General features: G+C 36.0%; 1 long non-coding RNA gene across 1 annotated transcript; it reads right to left on the bottom strand.

Moving 5' to 3' along the window:
- Positions 1 to 3,724: 3,724 nt before the first annotated feature.
- On the bottom strand, positions 3,725 to 6,257 carry LOC124169355. Its single transcript, XR_006867105.1, has 2 exons — positions 5,885 to 6,257; positions 3,725 to 3,884 (listed from the first exon to the last, which is right to left on the bottom strand). It is a non-coding gene; the product is annotated as an uncharacterized LOC124169355 (long non-coding RNA).
- Positions 6,258 to 6,896: the final 639 nt, after the last annotated feature.

Consider the following 6,896-nt stretch of genomic DNA (forward strand, 5'->3'; position numbering starts at 1 on the left):
CAAGTAGTGAGGGGAATATCAGAATATCAAGTAATGAAGACTCCATCCCTGAATCAAGTTGTGAGGGTAATGACAAAGTTCCAACTAATGTAGACAGTAGTTTTGAGAGTAATCAAGAAAATGAGTCAGTGTTTGGAAGCAAGGGAGGAGAAGCAGAAGAGACGTTTTCTTTAAAAAATGGAGTGGCTCGAAAATTACCAGATCACATAATCTCCTTGTCATCTACTAACTTGACTTGCAATCAACCTTTGTCTCATAGAAGCAGGTTTGAATGTAGCTCCTGCAGTGACCCAAAAACTTTTCCTGATGCTCCATTTCTAGTTTTGATTGGTTGTCTTATGTATGCAATGATTTGTACAAGGCCAGATCGCGTCTTTGCAGTGTCAAAGTTAAGGTTTATTGATGATTTTACAATGCAATACTGGGCATATGCAAAGAGTATATTAAGATATATGATGGGAACTATAAATTATATTATTCTTAGTCAGGAACGTTTCTGGAGGGATACAAAAATGCTGACTTTGCCATTGACAAAATAGATTGAGTGTCCTGTACTGGATACATGACAAGTTAGTTAATGGAGAAGTAGCTTGGGAAAACAAAAGCAGTGCTGTGCAGTGGCAATGTATACAATAGAAGGCGAGTATGTAGGTTAGGCTGCTGGAGCAAAAAAACTTGGCACCGATGTGGTGCATGGAAGGTCAAAGAACAGAGGTTAGACATCATTTTGTTAAAAACTGTTGCCATAGGAAAAAATAATTGCTGATTACATGTTTGCAAAATATGGTAGCAAATGTGCTTCCAAATGGGCTTAACAATGGTAAGCATTTGAACTGCATTAATGAATAGAATTTTGTAGCTGATGGAAGCAACTAGTTGAAGGGAGGTTTTTGTGCTTGTAACCTAGTTGCAAAATTAAGAAATAAATAGGTACAACATGTTAAAATAGTTCTTGGAGTGTAGGTCAATGTCTCATTTTTCAACATAGGTACATATTTTACTGTTCCGAGTGCATAAAAAAGCCTAAATCACCATAAAATTAAGTACATTTTGGGGATTGGATGGTTGGGCATTGTCCATTTACTTAGAGTGGCATTCATCAAATAGAATTTAGCATTTCCTCCTGATTTTACAAAATTTTATACGGTGTAATTATGACTGAAAATTGAACGTAAACATTGAAAACCGGTAATCACTATAGTTATGGCGATTTCCGATTTTCAATGTTTTTGTTTACTTTTCAATGTTTGATATCATATGATGCAGCTTCTTAAGACAAATACCCAAGTTCAACTGAGAACCATTTTGGAAACCCATTACTTTTGAAAACATTGATAGAAGTGTGCCTTTAGTTGGATAGCATTTAGGAGGACACTGAAAATAAGTTGGCCGCGTCATCAATGCGTCGATTAAAGAGTATTTGGAGCCAATTTATAAACTAACTGCAGTACTGCAATACGTATTTATCCGGGCTTACCAAATCACACGCTATGAACAAAACAATTGCACTGAATATTCAATCAACTCGATGGGGTTCTTCAAGCACACATCACTGCAGTGTACATGTAAATCAAGCACACATCCATGATCCTTGCATAAATAAATTAATTGATGATGTTATTTATCACGGCATCACTACCCTGAATGTCCCTTTACTTGTGGTACCATAACGTGAACTAATCTCTTTAGCAGGGGAAAATAATTTTAGTACCTACCGAGCAAATTCACTTGCAATGAATGTATAGTTTCGCACATTAAATAGCTAATAAACGTTTGGCAAAATGGCAATAATTTGCATCATATATGCCTTCAAATGATAGACCAGTGAGATTATGCAAATCGTAAGCAATTCTAATATTCCGACGAACAAAGTCTTACATTGTTATTTTGAAGACACTATTATACAATAAACCACAGTCTCTGTGCTATAAACACTCCCTGATGTAGCTTTTCAACTTATCTTTTCACAATATAACGTTAAAGTGTCGAAAATTTCCACAAGTGAGTGTACAGAAGCAAAATTACGGTTAAAACTACCACGCCTGCATATCAATGTGTGAAATTAAAAATCGTATTTTGTATTTTTTACCACTAACTAAATTAATAACGGTTGTAAACAAGTTACATACACGCACACTCCAACACAACGGATATACAGTTTCCCGTTTTTAATTTTATGTGGACTAATTATTTCAAAAACTAATATCTATAACTCCTTAAACTCTTTCCTACGATAGTAGAAGCACAATTTAGTCGTGTAAACACCCTATGCAAACACAAAACACCAGTCAAAATTTTAAAGGTTGCGCCCATTTTCGCCTTCGCATCAACTGCATCAAGAATTTCTGATGCGAGCCGATGCGAGTTGATGCTTCCGAAACCTCGAAATATGCTCGTTGCAGGGCCGCATCAATGCGCATCAATGCTTGATTCGGAACGGCCTGATGCGCATCGATGCACATGATGCGTGATTCGGAACGCACCCCTAGATACTCAAGGCCTCCGCACTGAGTTGTGACGTCACAGCTTTGGGGCTGACGGACGGCCGGAGAACGACCACGGAACCCTGATCCCGTACCAGAGGACTGGGAGAGTAGGCGCCGGTGGAAAACAATGCGAAACGCTTCAAGAATAAACACGGAATGAATCTTTTGGCAAATGCACGGTACAATGCCTTCACTTATCTATTGGATGATTTGTTTGAGTTATCCTCCAATATCATATTCGCCTCAAAATAATTATCAATGCGCGGAATAATTGTCAATGATCATTATGAATGCATTGGAAGACTATATTTCTGTACCTGACGGCTCTTAAGACTAAAGAAGTTATTTAAGTCCTTAAACTGCACTACAGTCATTCACCAAAATAAAACTTACGAATGAAGACGATAGCGGAATTCTTGCCAAATTACGAGAAGAATGAAGTTCTAGATATTGTTTATGAAGTTAATATCCATTACCATACCGTTAACGAAAAACATTAGAAAAGGGAAAATATAGCATTAATCCCGGTATCAAGGCTAGCACTAAGAAACCGTAAGATTTTTATGGATATTAAAATATCATTTTAAATTTTTCCAACCTCGAAAACGGATACGGAAGAATCGCGACGGAGAAAATCAATGAGGTCTGTTTAACGAAACCAAAAGAGATAATATATAGACTACTTCCTGCGCTAATGATTTTAAAATGAGTCAAAAAATACCTCGTTTAATCACATTGTTCAGTGTCGGACGAATTATTGAACAGGTTCTACATAAAGGATACACAGAACACAACTGTCACAGGCTTGTGAAATTTTCAGAATAAGAACCCCTAAACTCATTACATTCAGACGCACTCTAGAAGGGGTTAGGAATATGTCTGATCTCTATCAGAGTGAAACCAATCATTAATCAGATTTAACATCCCACAGAGCCAGACAACACTAGACCATTTGCTACCCAAATCATTTAAAAATGTGTGAAACATTTACCTCCATTTCTCACCACCAGCAGAGAGGACACCAAGAAACCAAATGTCACTTGCTTGTCTGTGAAACTTTCAGAGTAATACCCCTAAACTCAGCCCATTCACAAGCACTCGAGAAGGGTTTGGGAAATTGCCTGATATCTATCAGGGTGAAAACAATCATTGATCAGATTTAACAGCACCTAAGTTGTATCTCAGTGCCTCTTTCTTCTTATGAAGTAATTGCAGTTGGGTAGAAAAAAGTCATTAAATTTTTTATTGTTTTTAGCATTTATTTTAATGTCATCAAGAAGCTTACAAATCTTTGAACAGTAGTTTATGTGATCAGTTTTTGTCTGCCAGAGTTAACACTTTATCGAATGAGTTAAGTTCCTGTCGTGCCTCGCAAAGGATTTCATCTTAATGGCAACCCTGGAAAAAAGATTATCTTGTTAGTTTTTGACACTTATGGGCACTGAAAGAATAACAAATTTCTAAACTTTTTGGCTGAGCAATGGATATCAGAGAAATAAATTGAAAGATTCAAGATGCTGTCATAAAATAAGGTAAATATTCTGAACAAATTACTAACTTATTGGACCGGCAAGTATCCATCCTTGTTACTAGGGGTCACAATAGACAGTCATCATGACTACCAAAAAAGTAAAAGCACCCTCTTTCTCATTTTTTACTATTTATGCAGCTTCTTAAAAATAGGGAGTACAAAGAGCATGCATCAATTAAGTCATTGGAAACGACAGTTTTGAGAAAATGGAATTTTGATACCATTCGCCGCTCAATGCAACCCTATGGCGAGCAATCACCGAAGGACTCACACTAATGAATGAAATAAAACATTAATTGGTGAGGGAAGAAAATTGCTGATAAAATGGAGGTTGGAATGAAAAAAATTCAGATGATATGCTTTGTTGCGCATATTTTACGAGCACAAGTCCCAATACAGGCAAAGATAAGAAAACCCAATTAATGAAATCGGATGCGAGAAAACAGAAATGAAGCCAAATGTGAAAGATGCAAGAGTATGTGGATGTGGGGCATACATCCAAATTCGAGAGACATTAATAGGACAAAGGAAAAATGATGATTTTAAGTAATGTGAAAGGATAAATGTTTTGGAATCCTAAAACCTGAAAATCTGTGAATGAGAGGAATTTGATTTCTAATAGAAATAAGAAAGTGGATGGCAAGATGTCATTTGAGGATCAAGATAGCGAAGAAAAAAATGTGAAGCCACAAATATAAAATTTTAAAAATAGTAGCAAATTGATCACGATATGTATTTTGATGACATATTTAATTACTATTGACAATTCTTCAGGAGTAGCATTTAGTAATGAATGAGCACCAGTCATCATTCGCAGGATCGAGATGATAATGGAATGTGGTTAGAACAGATTAAATACCCTTTAATACATAATATAACTTTATCAGTAAATAGCGCAAAGCCAACCACTTGCTAATGAACGGGATTACGAATACGGGACAAGAATAAGGAAATTTTATATAATTTTGATGATAATTTAATATGAATAGTATTTCCGAAGCTTTTTTTTACTTTGAGATACGAGAAATTGACGTAAACATAGCTGAAACAGTATATTCTGATAGAGGGAGAGAGAGAGAGCGAATAATTCCAAGCCATTGAAATAAAGAAGTGTATGAAAAGGTTAGATGATTCACATTTGAGGATCCATATGATGAAGAAAAAAAGAAGCGAAGACTAAATAAAAAGCTAACAAATAACCTATACACCCGCCTTATAGAGTAGCAGCTTACTTCACGGATTGCTTTCGCAGCTATTTTTCAGGAAAATATCGGTTAATAAATGGAAAATACATTAACACCTATCAATTCGATCAAATAAATAACCTTACCTTAATCACAACGGTACTTTTATGATGCTGGAAATATTTCTCGGCGTATAGTAATGATTATAATCCATGATTTTGAACGACTAAAATTTATTAAAATTTACAACTTTTAAAATCCTTCTCTTGCAAATAGAACAGTTAGCAAAAAATGCAATAGGACATGGCCAATGTGACTATCGTTTTGACGATCAATGTAAAAATTAATCTTTGAATTCACGAAGGATAAGTTCAGGAAGCTGCAATAATTAATTGAGACCAACAGATGACCATTTCCTAACTCAAACGTTTCACTGCTTTCTATTCGTACAATCCCTGATGCTACATAGTTGATATAATAACTTTATTCGATGCACATGTAACAATATAAGATCAAGCCCAGAAAGAATTTAACCCCGAAAATTTTATGAGAAGAGAATGCATGTATCGATATGGCAGCAATTACCTCGCGTTTAACTCCTCTAGTATAAAATTTTTAATTCAATTATTAGAAAATATTCACCTTACTATGCTTAATTTTAATAGGGAAAAATAAATACTTACTCTTGAGTGCTTTGAAGGTTGATAATCCTTCCTTGGGATGGCATTCATCCACCTCCTTCTCAGTCCTTCCTTGGGAAACTGGAAAACACTCACTATCTCTCTCCCGTCGTAATTACAACTATATTGATGTACACAACACTTGCCTACTATACTGAAAACTTTTTAAACACAGCAAATCGATAACTTCACCACAATAAAGGCTTGAAAACTCAAATCGCTTGCTCACACTACAACAACAAGGATCGCAACTGACGCTACTCACATGTGCTCTGTCGCCTATGTGCCTATGATTCCGGTTTTTTCGCCAGCCGCAATCCTGTGACGTCAGAGAAAAGAGAAAGTTCAGTGCGAAGGCCTTGAGTATTTAGGTGGTCATGGCCCGGTCCAGGGTTATCAACTTTTATTTCATCCTATTTGTTAGTTGAAATTATATTTCAGAATGGTTCTTTTAGCACTGCTACTGAGGTAAACTGGTAGGTACTGAGTACAAGGTACTGAGGTATGTACTGAGTAAGTAAACTCCCTTTGGAGTAATGTGAATTACAAGTGTTCGAGATATATGGCATTTTATATTCGCTTTGTGTTCTTATTAATTATGCCTGTACGCATATTGTTGCTTGCCGCGAGCCTTTAATGGTATGTGCTCTTGCAAGAGTGGTTTTCATTTTTAATGTTAATTAAGTTGGTCAGTATAAGCAAAGAAAAAACTAACATTTTAGCGCACACCTACCCTTGTAGTCATCGTATCTCTGCGTTTGTAATGACACTGCTAAAATACCTAAACGCCATAATGATGATTAAAAAAATTGTCTCATGTCAATGATTGCTGCAATTATAATTAATGATAAACTTGATGCCGTATGATCACAATGAAGACAACAAAAAATAATGCCATGACGCAGTCTTGAACCACGGTCCTTCGGGTGAGACCTGTCCTTTGAATCGTGCACGTTACCACTACCCCAACCAACGCCATTAGGACATTTTGGATTTATATATATAACTTGTAAAA

The sequence above is a fragment of the Ischnura elegans genome, chromosome 12 (assembly GCF_921293095.1).
Source record: "Ischnura elegans chromosome 12, ioIscEleg1.1, whole genome shotgun sequence".
Taxonomy (NCBI): Eukaryota; Metazoa; Arthropoda; class Insecta; order Odonata; family Coenagrionidae; genus Ischnura; species Ischnura elegans.